The sequence below is a fragment of the Protopterus annectens genome, chromosome 1.part1 (genome assembly GCF_019279795.1).
Source record: "Protopterus annectens isolate FY-2018-M chromosome 1.part1, PAN1.0, whole genome shotgun sequence".
NCBI lineage: Eukaryota > Metazoa > Chordata > Ceratodontiformes > Protopteridae > Protopterus > Protopterus annectens.
The window spans coordinates 947,715,339-947,735,951 of NC_056726.1; positions in this window are offsets into that span (position 1 = coordinate 947,715,339).

The following is a 20,613-nucleotide window of genomic DNA, read 5'->3' on the forward strand; positions in this document are numbered from 1 at the left end:
CTAGAATGCTTGCAAGAATGATTTATGCTATTATCATTCTGAAGCAGGAGCTGTAAGTTCAAGTTCCTTGCAAACAACTTCAGTTCTGAAATAGCATCAACTAGTGAATTATTACAGGAGGGTACAAATTGTAGACATTTACTCAAAAGTGACAAGTCCTCATTAGCCAAGTATGCATTTGATAAATTAACTACAGCTAAATTAGTCTCTACCAGTTCTTCACCGGGCAGGTGCATGTCTGTGGACCTATGTATTTTGCTTTATCTTTTCTTCCTCTTTGGAAAATACATTTTCCTCTCTCCAGATCTCTTTTCCTTACTTCTGTTTTCTATGGCAGAGTCAAATTTAAAAAGTTCTGAAGGGACTGAAAACCCTCATCTGATCAAAAATTTGCTGTAGATTTTTCAGCTCGCTGTTCACTATTCCCCATCTGTTGACTTCCACTACTGAGTTCCAGTCCTTCCTTGCAGCACCCCTCGACACTCCCACCAGGTCTGATTGGTTCATTCTGAGGCTAATTACATTGAGATGAGGTGGGAATATCAATATGGTCCAAGTCATACATTGAACCACCAATGTTGTTGTGTCTTTTGGCTTTTCCCGGTTAGGGGTGGCCACAGCGGAACTCCGGTCCACCAATGATTGGTAGTTGATTTTTACATGCCAAGTTACCAGCCCTGATGCACAACCTTCAATGAAGGTATGCCCATGCACGCATGTCTCCACGCAGAAGACGCTCTAGCTGAGAATCGAACCGGACAGCGTCTTACTGTGAGGCGACAACGCTATCGCAGCACCAATACATGCTTTAAATGCCCCTTTTCCATTCTCTTTTGGCCATGAAAAAATATGGCATTTTTTGAAGTCAAGGACATCCCTAGCTAACTTGTATTTCTTAGTTAGCTCAAGCTGTTGCTCAAACATGACCAAATGTTTGAGCAAATCCTTATATACAGATAAATTGTCCTGAAAACATACAATAGCCATGAAATTTCTCACCAATACTGCAGTTTCATTAAGCAATTCATTCTCAATGTTCATGTCATATAATCAGCACTTAATTTTAATGTAAGTTCCTACCATTTCTTTAATAATGCTGGATATGTGTTTCCATACGTGGGCATTTTCAGTATTCTTACTACTCTTAATTCCAAATATGCCTGAAAACTAAAGAGTTGCCACTGGAGATGCTTATAAGTTTCTACTTTCTTTTCCAAAATGGTTACCTGCTTCAGAAACTCACTATGTCACTGATTATTCAATCCGGAGTCTGTTGAAAGACTCATGGCATCTCATAATAGGGGCCTGAGTGAATCACTAGCAGTTCACACAAATGTCCATTCATTGTCATACTCATATTAACTCCAGGATGCATATCAGGCAGTATGTAAAAGCCTTGAGGAGACAGGTGCAGACCATCCTTGGCAAAGCAACCTGGTCTGTTAACCATGTCTTCCCAAGATGACAAATACTAGATACCTTCAGAATGATACTAGAAAGACATACAGTTGTTGAAATCCATCATCTTTTACTACTGTTGTGGTATCATCCACAGTGATGTTAATATGCTGCTCAATGCCAGGCTCATACTAGCCTGAGACACATAGTATGAGAGCTCCTTAGTGTCTGTCTTCATATAGTCCAGGGAGGTACATCTCACGTCATTTACACCTACATTTACTATGATGTAATCATACTGGTACCTGTGTTGTATGACTTGATTGTGTGCCTAATTTAGTGGATCCTGGATACAGATAGGCAACTAACCATTATATTCTCTTTGTTCAGCCTGGTTAGAGGGGCAGCAGTATATTTTACAATGCAATTCCTTATGTTGAGAATTCTGGGAAGTGTGTTTGCTTGCCATAGTGGCTTAGTGTTTGGGGCTTCATTGAGAGGGACTGTATGTATGCTGTTAGGTGTCGTTTTTTTCTGAGTGCCTCTGGGATTGTTGAGGAATAGCTTTGCCAACGGGCAGTCTAAGCAATCTTTGTTGTTTAGGAAGATTTATTTTAACTGCCTCAGTATATGTTTATCTATGTGTGTGTATGTGCTATGTGAGGTGTGAATTGTGTGCATGGTTTTGACAACCTGATGTACACTTGTACTGTAAAGGTTTAGCCTCTAGTGTCATTGTGTGAGTACACCTCTCGCATACTGTGTCTGTTTCTTTAAGGATTAAGCGATTGTTGGTAAACATGAGATAATTGCTACTTTGTCTCAAGAAGCCCATATCCACTAAACTAGCTACAAAGAAGTTAGGCAATTGCAAATCCATGCTGTCCAGTCCTTTGACTGGTGAGCTATCAGGGGGTGGTGCAATGGGCTTTGAAAGCTATTAAGGGTGCTTATTGGGGACAGATTATGCTAAAGAGTACTAAATCCTATTAACTTTAATATTTACGCATACTGAATTCCACTAAATCTATAGGTACTGCCACTCAATGCTCAACTAACTTCTCTAAGCTTGTCATTGCACAAGGTATTTTCTCTGTATTTACTGCTTTACAGGGTACAGTTGAATGGATCATTCTATAGGGAAAGTTTGCTTTATAGGTATTTGCTACTGTACAGGGCACTGCTAGCTGCTGCTGTGTGATGTGCACTTCCGCGTAAACATACTGAATTTATAGCAACACAGAGCAAACAGAAAACTAAGTAATGAGCCCTCTGGCCAGTAAAACGACTACGACTACACTATGAACTCTTTTGTATGTTTGCCAACTCAGATTAGACAAATACCTCTTACCACAAGATGAATAAATCCAATCCTCCTAATGTAAAAACACAGTAGAAGAGACCCACAAGTGCAATGCTACCTCAAACCAGTTAAACAACTAACTGGAAATCCCTTGCTGAAGGCAGTTTCAAGACAGTCTTACTGCAGTAACAGTGAAAGAAAAAGCATTTTTTAAACAAAAACACAGTGAAATGCACAGATAAAAGCAAGCAACAGAAGTGAGAACTCAAAATAAGCTAAGCAAGTGTGATTTATTTACATTTATTTTTATTTTTATTTTACATTTGTTTACCGGGTTAGTCTGACTGGATACATATCCCTTTTCAGCAGATTTAACAATCAAAAGTACTTAGCTTTGCCTAGCTGACACTGGATAGATGTAAAACCCTTCTGGAACACAGGCTATGATGCCAAGGTTGTTGAGCTCTGGGAAAATGAGCAGGAGGCAATATGATGTAAAGGAGGTTTACTCAAGGGCAGTACTGGTTGTGATGAGTGGGCACTCAGTATCACGGCTGTATGGAATACAATGGGTATTGTGTTGTGAGGTGGATAGTTAATTGATTGTCTGACAGAATCCATATGGTTAGAATTGCAGGTGCCTTTTCTGAAAGCAAAAGTGTTACCACTGATGTACCACTGGTTCAGTGTTGGGCACTCTTCTATTTGGCAATTATTCTCAGACTTTCAGGCCAACAATCCTGACATATGGTTACCTAAGTCTACAGATGACTGCAAATTAGGTGCTTTTATTTGATCTTCCACTGAGCCGCAGTTGCTTCAACATGGGTTAGACCATGTTAACAACTGGTGCAAGAACAATGTTCTCAAATTACATGTGAAAAATGGAAGCATAGTTCATTTTGGTCAGCAAAACATTTCTACATACCATATAGGTGACACACTTCTCTACTCAGTCACTGTCGAAAGGGACCTAGGCACGTCTGTTGATAATTCCTTATCATTCAACCATTGCGTCTCTCTGATTTCAATCTTTTATAGAATCCTCCGTGGGGAGCTGTGTCTAGCCTTTTGAGACATGAAGGATACGACCCTTTTTGACCTCCTAGTCCTTCAAAGAACAAATGGTACATCAAATACCCAGCTAAAGGAACTAAACCTTCATCAACAGATAAGTAAGACACTTTGGGATAATAGATTCAAGCCTAATGTATTCTTACCTCAGGAACAAACATTCAGTGCAAATCGAATAAAGTAACACCCTTTCCACCTTTATGATAAACCCAGATAATTGGATGGGCAGCCTCAAATTCTCCCTTTGCTATCTTGTCTTGCCCTCCTTGAGGCTGAAGGGAAATTTTTAACTTTTGAATAGGAGGGGTTTGGCAAAGCATGTAATGATCTTCAGACTGATTGACTAGTAATTACATATGAAGCTATGTGCATAACATTAGGGGGACCACAGCATTTGCTCCAATGAAGATTTTAAAAAGTACAAATTCACTGGATATTTAGACACCATGCAGCTGGAACACATTTGTCCTTAAGGAATCATTTGCATGTTTGCCATGAAAGTTTTCTTCAAAAGAGGTCTAAGGTATTACACAGGGAACCCTCTGGTTTGCCAGAGATTTTTTTTTTATGTTTTTGCATGTGTGCTTTTTTCTTTGTAACCTTTGTGGTTGTTGTTTGGTTTCTTTTTTGGAAACTTTTGCAGTCACCCTAATGTTATGAACAAAAGGCGAAGTGATTTCAGAAAACAGCCAAGCTATCCATTTACGATGCACTGATGGCTGAATCATGTCATGTCTATAGTTAGTAGAGTTTGGCTTTATTAGCTTGAACCCCCAATAAAGACCCCAAAATGTAAAAAGACACTGGGTATTCAGAAGCTATGTGTTCATGACATAATTTACATATTTTCATGAGCTTCCTTCAAAGAGTTTCTTAGTTATTACCCAGTGGAAGCGCTGATTTGCCAGGATCTTTTTTGATGTTTTTGCTTGTATTTTTTTTTTCTGTGTAACCTTTTTATGTGTTATTTTGTTTCCTTGTTTGGAAAAATTTGTAGTCAGCCTAATGTTATTGGACATAAGGCTTTTTTTTTTAAATGTGAGTGTTTTAAAAAATGTGAAAACTATCTACTTTTGCTGTACTGATAAGCCTAGAAGGCACAAAACATGCCATGTTTACAGCTAGTGGGCTATGAATTTGTTGGTGTAACTGCCTCAGTAAAGACTTAAAAAATAAAATGTCAGAGGGTATTTAGAAGCTATGTGGCTGGAACACATGCACATTCTTAAAGGGTCATTTGTTTATCTTCCATGTGCCTCCTTCAGAGCAGATCCAACGTATTACACAGTGAAGACTGGTTTTACAGGAACTTTCAAACAAAAGGTATAAGAACTATTTTAAATAAAATTATAAATATATATATATATATATATATATATATATATATATATATATATATAAATATAATTAAAACATGCAAAATAACTTAACAGATGTCTTATTTTCTAAGCACACTCATGTCCCCCCCTCCCCCGTGGTGTATGGTTCAGGGAATTTACAGACTTCCCAGGGATGTTTTCAGGTGGTTTGAGGCCTCCACAACCTTTTTATTTCTTTGCAATATCCACCCTGTTAGGCAGTATTGCTTCTTTAAACTCCAGTCTGATACCCTTAGAAGAAAGTGATAAAAATGAAGCACAAAACTGGTTCATTTCTGAAAAAGAGTATTGAACAGAAGTTGGGTCATACATGTACGAGAGTATTGAACAGAAGTTGGGTCATACATGTATGAGAGTATTGAACAGAGGTTGGGTCATACATGTACGAGAGTATTGCAACAGTAACTCTAGTGAACCAATGTCCCTATGTACCTCTGACAACTTTCTACAGATGTACTCCTCAATATGTGCTGGCACTGGTAGACACTGGTGGAGCAGGAGATAATTATTTATTGCAGGAAACCCAAGGCAGTAAGAAAGACAGCAGGTGAAAATGGATGGTTATGGGGTACTATAACTTGAGGAACAACAAGACGACAACAGGTAGAATATGGGAGGAAGAGTTCTTCTAGTTATTCTGTCAGTCATAGCTGCAGTCCCAGAGCATACTCTTGAGACAGACATACTCTAGGGAAGGGTTTTACAGCCTCATGTACAACCTTTTTTTTCATTTGGAACACAACACTATTTAGTCAATGCTGTTAAAGGTGTAGTATGTAGTCATTCAAAGTCAAAATACATTATACATACATCTACCAAAACAAACTATTAATATCAAACTTATTTTGTTCTAAGTATCCATCAATAGCTAACTAAAACTACCAATTAACTTTTATGAGTTGAAAGTGTGCAACAGCTACATATGGCTAGATGGAAAAAACAGATTGTGGAGAATTACTTCAATTTGTAAATCCACAGGAACAGAGAACCATTTTGGCAGCAGCTGCTCCACACAATGTGAGTTACTGAAACTCTTATTACTGCAGATTGGCAATATTATGTAGTGACTGATTTAGTACGTTTCATTCTTATTTCCTATAGCTAAGGAGAGTAGATCTCAAAAAAGGATATTTAATGTACTGAAATGCATGCATTTTTTAGCATCTCTTGGAAACTTTATTACTCACTGAGCACAGAATGCTTAGAACTTTCTAGATTAATGTCTATAGAATACACCTGTATACTACATGCCCATGTGGTAGGGATGTACCACTACAAATAAAATAACCATTTTATGGTTGAAAGTGGCAAACAGCTGAAAATAGCGTATTCTGTACCTGTACATATAGGGGCAGTATTCTGAGGGTTGAGTACATTTTTAAATGGTAGGTGCATGGTGGGGCAGCAACCTTAGGTCAGAGTACAAAATATAATATTCTGGGTACATCGTTGGATGGCAATTTTGCATTTTATTTGTGATAGTTAACACTAGATATTTGTATTACTATATTCATTTGGTAAATGGATAGACAGACAGATACACACACACCTTTAGTCTCAACAGTAAAATACCAAACAAATAACAATCAGCTAATTAACTTTATTAGTGAAATTGTCAGACACTTTTTATCCATGACTCAGGTCACATAGGCAAGGGTAAATGCAATATATATGGACAGTTTAGTGGAATCAATCAAACATACTTTTCTGAGGAAATGGAACACTTAGAGAAAAAAATGCAGACACAGAGAGAGAAAATGCAAATTCCACATTGACAGTAACCTGAGGTTAGGACTGAACCCTGGAGCTCCAAGACAAAAAACCTAGCTACTGAGCCACTGTAATGATCTAATGTTCCATCTTTTTCCATAAATTTTTCTTTACATTCCAAGCCTCTGCTAATGACTGGTGACTCAATGCCTAGAAAAGATTATTTTGTCAGACGTAAGTGTTATTTTCTACAATGATGACATTTTGATAACTGGGAAAGAGGAAGATGTTGAACTAGCACTATTCAATCTCATCTAACACTTGTAAGAGAAAGGATGAGCTATCATTTCAACTGAAGTGCAAGTAGGAACTACTGCAATGTTTTGTAAATGATTTAGAATGGCTCTAAATGACAGTTACCTAAGACAGCAGTTGAGAGCATACAGAAGATAAATGCTCTTCGATGAAAACAAATGTGTAGTAGGCATTTTTGGTAGCAGTGGTGTTTTGAGGAGTTTGGTACCCCTTATGGGACTGACATTGAGACCATTATTTCTGAATAAGGAAAAAGAATAGGATTTTTTCTACTTTTAAAGAAGCTAAAAACATATTACAGCAAAAGTGTGAGGCTGGGGGTCACGTCAAGACACTAATCAACCATTTTACTTAGAAGTGACAGAATCTGAAAATGTAATGACTATGGAGACAAGGGTAACAGGAGTTCTACACTAAGCAAATTATACCTTTGGGATCCAATTCAGTGGCTGTAGCAGATTTTCATACCTGTAACAGCTCTTTAGAGCAGCATGTTTTGTTAGTGTTTACTGATGTATTGCATACCAAATTAACTACAAAATAACAATAGTGAAAGCAGAGAATGCAATACACAGATGGATAAAAAAACAATGTTGTGATAGCACAGAAAACAGCAGTACTGAATTGGAGATATTATTTCCTATAACAAGCCAATACTGTCCTGAGGTTTTACAGACTCAGCAGTAGTTATCAAGTCTGTTGGTTATAGCTGACGGTGATCAGTTAACATATATATCCATTGTTTACAGGCTTGATCCATGCATGAGTCACTGACGGATCAGCAAAATGTACAGCTAACATAAGAAAATGGACTTCAGCGGTCTTCTGCCTAGATACTGAAATTATGCTATATGATGAAGGAAACAAAATGATTGTATATACTGAAAGAAAGTGTGTGTCAAGCAATCAGATCCAAGTCACAACAATGAATCTTAAAATAAAGAAAATGTGAAGATTGAGTAGAGATGGGTGAAAGCTGCCAGCCTAGCCAAATAGAATTTGATACATAATTCTGGCATTTATAAATACAAATGTAAAATACAGGCTTGTTTCTTAAATGAAAGAAAAATACTGTCAAATGTTGAACTTCAAGATTGCAGCAACATTGCCATCTGCTGTAAGGAAAACTAAGTCAAGCATTTCATATCTGTTCTTTGAAATTAAAATCATGTCTTGTATGTTCTTTTGATCTCCAGAGATCGAAGTCATTATGTCTGGACTAGCACATTCTTTCTATTGTTTTAAGGCTAAAGTTAATGACCAGAATTTACATGTGGCAGTTCCTTTATTGCTTTAAGTGTAAAATAATGTAAATGCAGTTTGTGTGTGGCCTGGGACCCAGGAAAGTGTCAAAATGATGTAATGTGTATACTGGGAAAGCTAAGTGTCAAAAAACATGATGTAATCTGGGATGGCCCAGCAGAAATGTTTGTTAGTGATTTTAAAAACGATTGCTCAGAGAGAGACTGTAAGCATTTTGATCTTGGACATCTAACTCAGCACTGCCTGTTGTGTTAAGTAAGTTTTGTAGAAGTGTGTTTTCTTGTAGAAATAGCTTGGACTATAAAGATTAGACTAGGTGTTTTCCTGTTATGTCAGAACTGTACTACTGAATTATTTTAAGTTTCTGTGTGATCTCTGAACTATTGAATAGCACTATGGTGTAGTAGTATTGTCTTGTGTTTTTAGTATTTATTATTAAATATTTTTAAACCCTTTTCAACTGTGGCTGGTTTATGTAGAGATGAATTAAGCTCTAGAGTACATTGCATACTTATAAGTGATCTTGTAATAAGCCCTTCCAATAAGCCTTAAGACTGCTTAGTTACACTACTACTAGATAATAATATTGCACAGTAATAATTGGACACCCTTTTAAGGGCCTTTGGGTAGCTGATAATTATTAGCAGGTGGTGTCAGTAATTACTACCATGTAGTGTGAGCATAGGGGCACAGCTGGAGAATCTGTGTCAGCCTTTCCCAGGAGTGTATGTGAAGTTGTATAAATACATACAGGATATGATGTCATAAATTAATTCTTTCAATAAATAGTGCAACAATTTTTTAAAAATGTTGATTGACTTAAAATGTCATAAACAATATTATTTCACTTCCACACATAATTTCTTCTTTTGTACATAACCGTCTTTTGGTTGCATTCCCATTATAAAACCACAACGATATTATACATGTTTTTAGTAAGCTTTAAGTGGAGACATCCCTCACACTTAAAAGCGAACCAATAAACTGTCCTACTGTCATTGACCAGTTAATTTTTAATAAAATTTAAAACAATGCTATTGAATATATAAACCACTAAAGTGTTTGTCCACAAAAGTTCCTGTGGAGCATATTTGTATGCATTTATGCAATGAAAAATCCATCGCTGTTTGAACACCACGGAAATGTTCAGCTATCCCAAATTAATGAACCTAATGTTCACATACACTAACTAAAACCATTCCTACATACACACTCACACACGTACACGCGTGCACACATCCACACACACTCACACACACACACACACATACACACACTCACACACACACACACATACACACTCGCACACACACACACACATACACACACACACATGCACACACACACATGCACACCCACATACACACACACACACACACACACACACACACACACACACACACACACACACACACACACACACACACACACACACACACACACACACACACACGTACACACACATTGCATGTGTGCACACACACGCGCAAGTGCACACACTCACTCTCTCAGCCTCACACTCTCACACACACACACACACACACACACACACACACACACACACACACACACACACACACACACACACACACACGCACACACATACACCCACACGCACATGTACTCACGTACACACACACACACACATGCACATGTAGTTGTCCACCACTACTAGGAAACCACACTCTCACTCTACACACAACTCTCCCACCCTATAATACTGATGAATGTGTGCCCACCTCCCTACTCCATGTGCCCGCACAAGCATACTCCATGGCTAGTGGGAATGTGTATGACTAATTTACTTTTCTATTCTGTACCACCAAGATGTTATCATTACTAGTGCTAAAGGTACTTGTGTCCAAATATGATATACACCCATAATTAAGCTATTGTCTCGTACCACTCTATCCAAAAATGCCAATAAATAGTTCAATACCAATCTGTATGTAAACTACAAATATGGACCGTGTGACACTACTTATGTGTTGTACCTAACTTTCGTTGTAAACATGTTGGCACATGATTGCTGTTACACGGATGTATAATGAGTGTATGTGTGTGCGTATGTCCCTATACTATTTCTAAAAAACCTAAAACCTATCTTGTAAAAAACTATCTGTATAACAGAAAGCATTTCATGTTAATTGTCTCATTTAAACCTGGTGGAGAATCTGCTCCCAAAATCAATTGCCATAATGTCTCTTTTTGCTCTAATCTATTGTTGAGGTCACCCATAAATAAACCTTTTTCAACTTGGTCCAGTACAAAAAATTCAAACTTCTTAAATTCCTCACAAACTAGGGCATGTCTTGTTAGTGAATTGTTTTTATCCTTATTTTTGATGGCTAATGTGTGTTCATAAATTCTACGTTTCAAAACCCTAATGGTTTTGCCTACGTAGAAACTGTCACATGATGTACATGAGGCTAAATAAACTACGTAATCACTATGACAGTTAAAATAACTGCGTGCCCAAAAAGTTCTTCTCATATGTTTTAAAGTGACAAATGAGGTGTTACTAATGAACCTACATTGCCTACAATCTTTGCAAGAAAAACTTCCTCTCTTAGAACTGATGTCCCTAGCTTGTTTTCTTGCCTTCAAATCTGTGGCTTCCAAAATTTGTTTAATGTTGGTAACTGTCTTGTACGTGAACCTTGGTCTAATCCCTAATACATCTGTTAGATCTCTGTTTCCTAAAATGATATTCCAGTTTCTTTCAATGATATTCTTAATACACCAGATTTCATTGGTGATAGGTAGTGGAAATGCTGTACAGAAATCGCTTAGATTTTTACTAAGATCATTGGTGTCCTCTATAATCGTAGGAGGACCAATTACCAAATCTGTAGAAGACAAAATAGGCTTAGCTACATTGTCCTTAGTTTCATAACTTCATACTCCAACTTCTTCAACTTATTATTTTTGTAACCCCTATCCAAAAATAACTTCCTCAATGTTACAAGTTCTTCTTTGTAAACACTATCATCTGATGTCAGCCTACTCAACCTAATCATCTGGCCCTTGATCACACTCTTTTTCATATGTTGCGGATGGAGGCTGTCCTTGTGCAAGTATTGGTTAGCAAAGCAAGATTTTCTATAAATCTTACTTTGAATTTGACCATCTGTAGGATTTATCCTTAAGTTTAAATCCAAGTAGTTAATTTCTTTACCATATCCACTGTGTTTAAAAAACAAAAAATCCGTAGTGTTATTCAAATCATTGGTCATATCCAAAAACTCACTCTTTTCACCAGCCCAAAGGAAAAACAAATCATCTATATATCTTAGATATAATTTGACCTTGTTGAAGCTAGGATGGCTTTTCAAATAGTTTTGCTCCCAGTTCGCCATTACTATATTTGCGAAAGCTGGTGCCACTCTAGCCCCCATTGCTACACCTGATGTTTGTTTATAAAAAGTTCTATTGAAAGAAAAAAAGTTATTATCAAGTACTATTTCCATCAAGGAACATAATGTATTGACTTTAACAGCCTGAATGTTTGTTTTCTGTGTCAAATAGTCTCTGTTGCACTATTTATTGAAAGAATTAATTTATGACATCATATCCTGTATGTACTTTATAAAAGACACAGGCATGAGGGGGCTTGTTGTCTTTTTCTGAAGAAGTTCACGGAAAATAAAAGTTGTATAAATACTTTTCTCAAAGAGTGTGTGTGTGTCAGCTACTTGGGCATGGACATGAAGCACTGGTTTGACAGAGAGGGTACTGGAGGTTTTAGCTTGCCAGCTAGGCTGAGATCTGGACCCTATAGCTGTGCCAGTGAGGAGTCTTATTGGGGACCTGGGAGAAAGGGAGCGACCAGCCCCGGACTGACTGTGATCTCTGTGTGCTCTTAAGGGAAATTGCACTTTACTGTGTGTATCTGCTATCCTTTCCTCGTATATGAGATGCCCTCTCTGGTGTTAGGGGTGAGGATTGAGGCTCCTTGATTGCTGGGCCAGGGCACGGGTGTCACAGAAACCATAAACAGAGAAAATAAAACATGAAAAGTCAGTATGAAAGAACCACAAAACATTAAATAAAAAGCTGCCAAACTAAGCAAAAAAACCAAAACAAAACAAAAAAAAAAACAGCATTTTATGTTAGATGAGCAAAGCTACTTGCATTTCCTTACTTTAATATATCAACTCCACAGCTGCTCAACTGCAGAGAAAGAGAGAAAAAAACATTAAGGGTGAAACACCTAGAACAACTTAGAACATTTTAGTCCCAGTATCTTCATTCTAAACAGTAAAATTCCAGACAAGAGTAAACAAATGACACACAATCAAATCACCACCTACCTAATGGCAAACATAATGCATATTTATATTCAACAGTCTAATCATAATAATACTGACTTTCATTGAAGCTCAATTTCCCAGTTGGTTGATCAAGTTTAAGGTATAATGTTGCTGAGCAAATGATATGCATCCAAGCAAATAAATGACAAGAACCATTAACTTCGTAACTGTGTGTAATTTAAATTTTAATCTGAAGTTAAAGTCTTAACTTTGAATAATTCTTTTCCTGTCTTTCCTGTGATGCTACTACACTCCTTTATGTGCAAAGCTGCAGTGGTACAGTGGTAGCGTTGTTGCCTCACACCAAGAGGTTCTTCTGTTCGATTCTTGGCTGGAATGCCTTCTGTGTGGAGTCTACATATCCTCCCCGCAGTTGAGTGGCCTCCGAAAGACATGGGTGAATGGGCGTGCCTTCACTGAAGGTTGGGCATTGGGCTGGCAACTCGGCATCATAAAAATCGACTGCCAATCATTAGCGGACAGGAGTTCTGCTGTGGCGACCCCTAACCGGGAAAAGCCGAAAAGACAAACAACATTAATGTCTTATACAAATATGTACACTGGTATTGCTAAATTTTACCTCTGATTGTTTTAGTTTGTAGCTTCATTCAATGTTGAACTCTTTCTCTGTCTCCTTAATATCAGTGGTGTTGCTTAATTACTTTTGTCTGATATAGATTTTATTGTTATTGTTATTCTAAATGTAAGACAGACTGTGTTTAAAAAAATGATCATTCTTTGATCAGTGCCCTACCCTGGTAAATAAATATAACTAAAATAAAATAAAATAAAATACAAGCTTAATTCTGAGGTAAATCCAAGTCAAGAGAAATAGTGTTGATTTCTAAGTGACAGTGGGGCAGGATTTAAAAGACAGTCTGTATGCAATGCCTCATTTGTGCACTATGGATGGTTAATCTAGGTAAATACACAATGGACAGGAAAACAATGGCAAATTATACAATGTTATACATGTGTCAGGAAGGTGTATGCACATGCCTGCTGATATAATCCACAGGTAGACTGAATGACAGCCATGAAAGTCATCGAGAGTGGTGGAAAACAAGTGATGAAATAATCACCAAATGGGCACATGAGAAAAGTGGATGCTTGGGAAGAGATGCCACTCTACAGTGGACTAGAAAACAGTGTGCCATGATGTGGGGAATTACAGTGTCAATCAGCAGAATCACATCTGTTGTAGCTGAAAGCATGTTAAAACATCCCATTAAGAGTCAAAGCCACGATAAGCTGAATCAGCAATATTGCCTGACCAAGAATGGTACTTATTCTGAGACATAATAATACAGCCAAGTAAAAACAATAAATCTAGCAACTGATTTAAAGGAAAGCAAGAAGTTACAGTCTATATATACAAGGTGGCAAGTGACATATAGTGACAAAGGTGCAGACATTAATGGAAATGAAATACTACACTATGTTAAGAAGCACAGAGCTTGCTGGGTCTTGTGTACACTGCATCACTTTCAGACAGTTGGTCTACTGAAATGTATGAATAGTTCACTTAAAGACCATATTTGAATGAACACTATTTCAGATACAAAGCATGGATGGATGAAAGTAACATCCCTATATGGATCAGTCAAACAGCCCACCATGAGGGTAGCAAAGTTTACCACTGCACTTACATGTGAACTATTTGCCAGCTAATAACTGTAGTATATAACTTCACTGAGTAGGCATTGAAGCAGTATTATCAATATGATCAATGGTAGCCAATATAATGCAAACATGACTTTGGTTTTATGCTGCATCTCAACTGTGTATAACTCCCCAGTCCCAAATGATCGTCCTGGTACACTTCTACAGAACTTCATTTATCACCTGAGTGGCACTGGTGAGGTTAGAAACTCCTCATTGACAAGCATACAGAAACATACTTAATGAAAGAACTGTTAGAGTAACTAAGTTAAGCCTACATTTGTAGACTATGATGAGAGAGCAATCACTAACACAACTTTACATACACCAACATGATCAAGTAATATAGCTGGACAACCACTTTGTAAAGTGTTCTAGATTTGAGGACTACATTTCCAACCAAAGGGGAAATCTCCCGTGTGAAGGGTTATATAACATTATTAAAAATAACCATCTTTGCAGATTGTTGCCACACTCTGGATATATGTACTTTATTTGAGGCCTTTTCCCTATGTATTTTTTTATTTTAGCCGGCCCTATTTCTGGAAATAAAAGTTCGACAGCTACGCTCAGATACATTAATTTTCTACAATGCTGGATTGTGACAGGTATTTTGGCAACAGCTGTTAAAGCCAAAGTTCTGAGACCTATCACTGTGAACATGAGTGTAACTTCCCCAAAAAGAGAGAGAAGTTCTTCTAGTGTACTGGGGAATCTTGTCAGAGTGTGTGTGTATCTGTCTGTCTGTGGATCAATGTACCAAGATGACTACATCTGAGCTTTTACAACAGACCATAATGGCTGCAGCTGAAGGAATGGTCACTGTATCTAAGCTGATAGTTACTCAGAGGAATGTGCAACTGTTGACATATATTAATACCTTTGAGCAGTATACCCACCAGGAAAGATGTGCTCAAGCTGACTTGGATAGGAATATAATGAGGAAAAACCTACACTCTAAAATATTGCAGCTTGGAAATGTTGCAAAGCAAGGAGTAAAGTTTCATTGCAGTCTGAAACTGTTAGGGAGCAGAAGTAAATCCACAAAGATAACATACAGTGTAATTAGTTAAACCAAAGACACCAAAACATAGTGTAAATTGGTAGCTGTGTGGGAAAGAAGCTCACCCAAAATAAGATGATATCACGTTTAATATCAATTTTAGTTAAGCACTTTCATACTAGAAACTATGGACTTCATCAGAACTTCACTAACCATACTGCTGTATTCTATTTAGCTCCAGTCTGATCCACTTCAACTTTCTTGGACATTTTGGTTACTTAATATATGTTTTAAAAATGGAAGCAGAAGTGCCTAACAGAACTGAAAGGAAGGAAATACTCACTGAAAGGATATATTATGAAAAAAATTAAGTTAGGTTATATTGATAATGCACCTCTTGAACTGCATTCTATCGAGCTAAAACGGAAAGTCGCCCGAAATGGAGAATCCTATGAAACAGATGGGTGCTGACAGGGAGAAATGTAAGAGTATTACAGATTTTACCAGGGAAGTTAGATGGGAAGAAACAGTACTTGCACAGAGTTCTGAACCCACTTCTGTTATCATAAGGCAAAAAAAACGAATAAGGGAAGACACTAGGTAACAAGTGTCAGTAAGGAAAAAAAGTAAAATTGATGATAAATCCTTTACAGAAGAAGAACAACCCAGAAAAGAGAAATAAATTGAGACAGTAGTATTTAGTCGGCCTGAGACACAAGGTAAGCCACAAAGAGAAGACAAGAAAAAGAGGGAGTTGTATACTAAGGGAAAAGTAACATTAAAATGATTCCTACTGATATTCCTGTTCAGCCAAAAAACATGGAATCCAAACAAAACAATAAGTGTTCTATGCATCAGACTCATAAAAAGGGAACAAAAAGAATTAAATAAGGCTGAGGTAGCAGATGACCCCAAAGAATACTGGTATGAATTGCCTTTTCAAGGAGAAGAGCGAGACACTGTAACCCCAGTACCTATGCTATGCCTTCTACCCTCACAACAGATTGACCCTAATAAAAACACAGAGTTAGCTAACCTTTAAGTAATCTGGTTACATTTTAAAAAGGCACCCTAGAAAGTCCAAGTCAAAGTCAAAGTAAACTTTATTGCCGATGAAATATACACAGCACTGCAAGCTAAGAAATCAGGCTAAGTGTACCAGTTATTGAAGCAATTTGCCAGAGTGATTACTATAGCTGATACTTCCTAGCAAGTGGCATATTGATCTAATTATTCGCTGTCAGGCCTGGCATTCAAGTTCAGTAACCCTTTGAGCAGAATAAGCGGACATTTATGGTGATAGGAGAAGAAACTGTACATGATGTTCATACTTCTTATCCATACTCTACTAAGTAAGGATAAAGAGGAAGTAAATCAGCTATTAGTGTACAAGGCTTTTAGAAACCTCATGGTGAGATTAGCACATAGCCATTTCCTAGTTAGGTACCTGGGAATAGATAAAATTAAAGCACAGATCCCTGCAAGGTTTTACTAACACAGAATAATTAAAGAAATTGAAAGCTTCTGTGCTGAATGCCTCTAATACTGGAAAACAGACACTCATCCAGGCTTTAAATTATTTTATTTATTTATTTATTTATTTATTTATTTATTTACATTTGGTAACTGGGTAGTGTCCAACTGGGCTATAAAAAAGCCTGTTTTCAGCAGAGACCCGGAGAGAGAAAAGCTCCCAAAAAATAAGTTTACAATATTTATACTAAGATATGCTAGTTACAGTATCAAAAAGATTAGTATGACAGTTAACATAATAATAAAATACAGTGTTAAAACAAGTTAATGTAAGATGAAAAGTCGCACATCAAACCAGAAAAGTCAAGTATGATCTCAGCAACAGTAGAAATTAAACAATATTTACTTGCATAGATAGAAAAAAAACACAGTAGGTAGGAAGTATGTTTACTTAGCCAGGGGTAGTACAGGAGCATAGCCACTGACTGGAGAAATAATTTGTAAGTAGCTGTTTGAAGCTATGGGTATTTGGGATAGATAGAAAATGCTGGGGAAGGGAATTCCAAGTTTTGGCTATGGAGTAGCTGTATAAAGAATCACCATGAGTATTGTGGGATTTGATGACTTTGAGTAAGTTTTTATCAGCAGACCTGAGGGAGGTAAGGTTGGAACAGGGTTGTATGAGGTTAGATAAGACTGGGCAATAGTCAGGTTATAAATAATGGAGTGAGCTACTATTAGTTGGTTTAGGGCTATTAAGTTTGGGAGTTCAATCCAGTTTAGTTTTTGGAGGGCTATACAATGGTGTGTTCTATGAGGAAGGTTTGTGGCAAATTTGGCGATTTTATTATAGCAAGCTTATAGGCTATTCAGATCATATTTGTGAAGGTTTGTGAACAATAGAGAAGGGTGAAAGTAGGTACGTTCTAGCAGTAGCAATTCTAGCATGGTTAGATATGGTTTAGCCCTGTAGAGAGCACCTAATTTTGTGTGGTCTTTTTTGATTTTTAAAGCGATATGTCTGTCAAATTTTAGGTTACAGTCTAGGGTAACACTAAGGAGCTTAGTATATTCGACGTGTTCAATCTTTGTGCCATTAATGGTAAAGATAGAGAGATGCTTTTGTTGTTTTTCATTGGAGGGATTGGAAAATATTGTAAGTTTGGTCTTGTTTGGCTTTAGGATCAGTTGGTGGTTTGAGAGGTATTTTTCGAGTCTACTTTAGTTCAGTGAACAATCAGATGATCGAACGTTGTTAGGTCGAACACTAAGTGTCGAACCGGCAAAATAGTGAATGGCCGGAACAGCAAATTTTTTCTCAGGGAAAGAAATCGCTGGGCCGGCCGTCCGGGTTGTACCATTTCCTCCACTGTAGTGCGATCTCAGAGTTGGTATATTTAAGTAGGGGGGTATGGGTGGTGAAGCTCACCTTTTTATTTAGTGTTTAGTGTTTTTTTTTTTCTTTTTTCTTTTTTTGGAACAGTGATTTTTTTCCCTGGGAAAAAAATCGCTGCTCTGGTTGTTCGCTGTTTTGAGTTTTCGAGATTTAGGGGTTGATATAACAACGCTCGATCATCTTGATCATTCATTCTTATAATACAGACCCTTTTTCGATATTATTAAGGGCAGTCTGAGACTTTACTTGGAGTTCATTTATGGAGGGGGCAGAACAAATAAGGGAAGCATCATAGGTTCATAGATAGATTCATAGGTTCATAGATTAGTACTAAGCTAACTTCCCTTGAGAGCCATTTTAAGCCTAGCCAATTATCCCTTGTGAGACTCAAACCCTGCACCTTGTGTTTGTAAGGCAAACACCTTAACCATTAGGCCACCCTCCCAACAATCATCAGCATATTACATGATAGAGGCAGGTGATGCAGCAGTATAGAGATCATTGGTAAGTATAATAAAGCGAAGTGGCCCTAAAACAGAGCCTTGTGGAACGCCGGCAGTGAAAGGCAAAAGGGGCAATATTTTATGTTCCCATAAGGTGGCTTGTTTATGGCTGGGGAAGTAGTTGTGGAACCTTTGGAGTGTACTGGAGCTGAAGTTGAGAGAGGCAAGTTTGTTTAGGTGTATTTGATGGGATACAGTGTCAAAGGCTTTTGACATATCGAGGAATGAGGCAGAGACAATGTGGTGATTGTTTTTGAGGTGGTTTACAGTATTGGTAAAACTTAATAGGGCGGTGTTATTACTATGTTTGGGGTGGAAGCCATGTTGAGTGGAAGACAGAAGGTTATGTGTTAAAAGGTGGTCTAGAGCCTGTTTATTTAGGCATTTTTCTAAGATTTTGGAAAGTGGAGAGAGTATGGCTATGGGCCTAAAGTTAGAAAGGTTGGTAGAGGGGCCTCCTTTGTCAAGGGGTATGATATGAGAGATTTTCCAAAGCAGGGGGACATACTGTTCAGAGATAGAGCAGTTAATAAGAATAGATACAGGATAGGAGACAGATTGAACAGTAAATTTAAGAAATTCTCCAAGTAACTGATCTACAGCAGGAGTACATGGTTTTATTTTGGTTAGGAGGTTTTGTATGTAATTAGTAGGGACTGGTTTAAGAGAGAAAGGAGGAGTATTGGGGTCAGTGGGTGTAGGTGGTAAGAAAAGTGAAGAGTTGACATTGCTATTTAGTAATCAGTAAAAACAGAGCCCAAAAAACAACAGTATTGCAGAAACAAATATAAAGTCCCTTGGAAACAAGGAGCCAAAGATCCAGGCTGAGAATGCTTTCAGCAAAATAACAGTAGAGAAAACAGCAAAAATCCACGAATATGCGTTCAGGTACCAGTTTATTAACAGAGGACACAAGCGCTTTCACAATGCTTCTTCAGGTGCAACTCTTCCATAAAAAATACACACCTTATATACTCATCATAATTGGTCTCAATGATCAATTAAAATAATAAAAACAATTTAAAAAGATAGTACATATAGAAGCATATATATAAAACCTAGTTAGAATAAAATACATATGTATGTGTTACAAATACAATAAACAATGGACAATAAATCTATATAAATATATTTATATAAAAATAAAAATATATATTAGAAATTATATAAATATATTTAAAAAGATTCAAACATGCTAAAATATAACAGATTTCATCTATTCAAAGGTCTATTACGAAGTACTGGCTTAATAGGAATGCATTCATTGAGGCCATGCCCAAAACTAGACCTCAGCCTCACAATCCATTTTGCTTCTGTGTCCTCAGTTCTAGCTCTCACATCACCTCCCCTGCTGTTCTCATATATAAGAGATAAAACTCTAAACTTAAATACATGGTCATCTCCCATGACACTAATATGTTTAGCTAGAGCATTTGTCTTAGACTTCTTCCTGATATGATATAGATGCTCTCTCATTCTTTCTCTAAGGGTTCTATCAGTTTTGCCTACATAGAAACATTGGCATGTCTGGCATTCCGCTAAATAAACCACATGGGAGCTGTCACATGTGGCACCTACCCTAAAATCGATGTGTTTTCTGGTATCAGGGTGGTGAAACAATAAACTCGTATCTATGGAAGGACATTGTGGACAATGACCACAAGGTCATGTTCCTTTAAACATCACAGGGTTTTTTTCATTTTTCACACCACACAACCTCCTATACAAATTCTTCTTATTTTTAAAAGTATATTGTGGTCTAGTACTGATCAAAGTGGAAATTGTAGGTTCAGTGATCAAAATTGGCCAATATTTATTAAT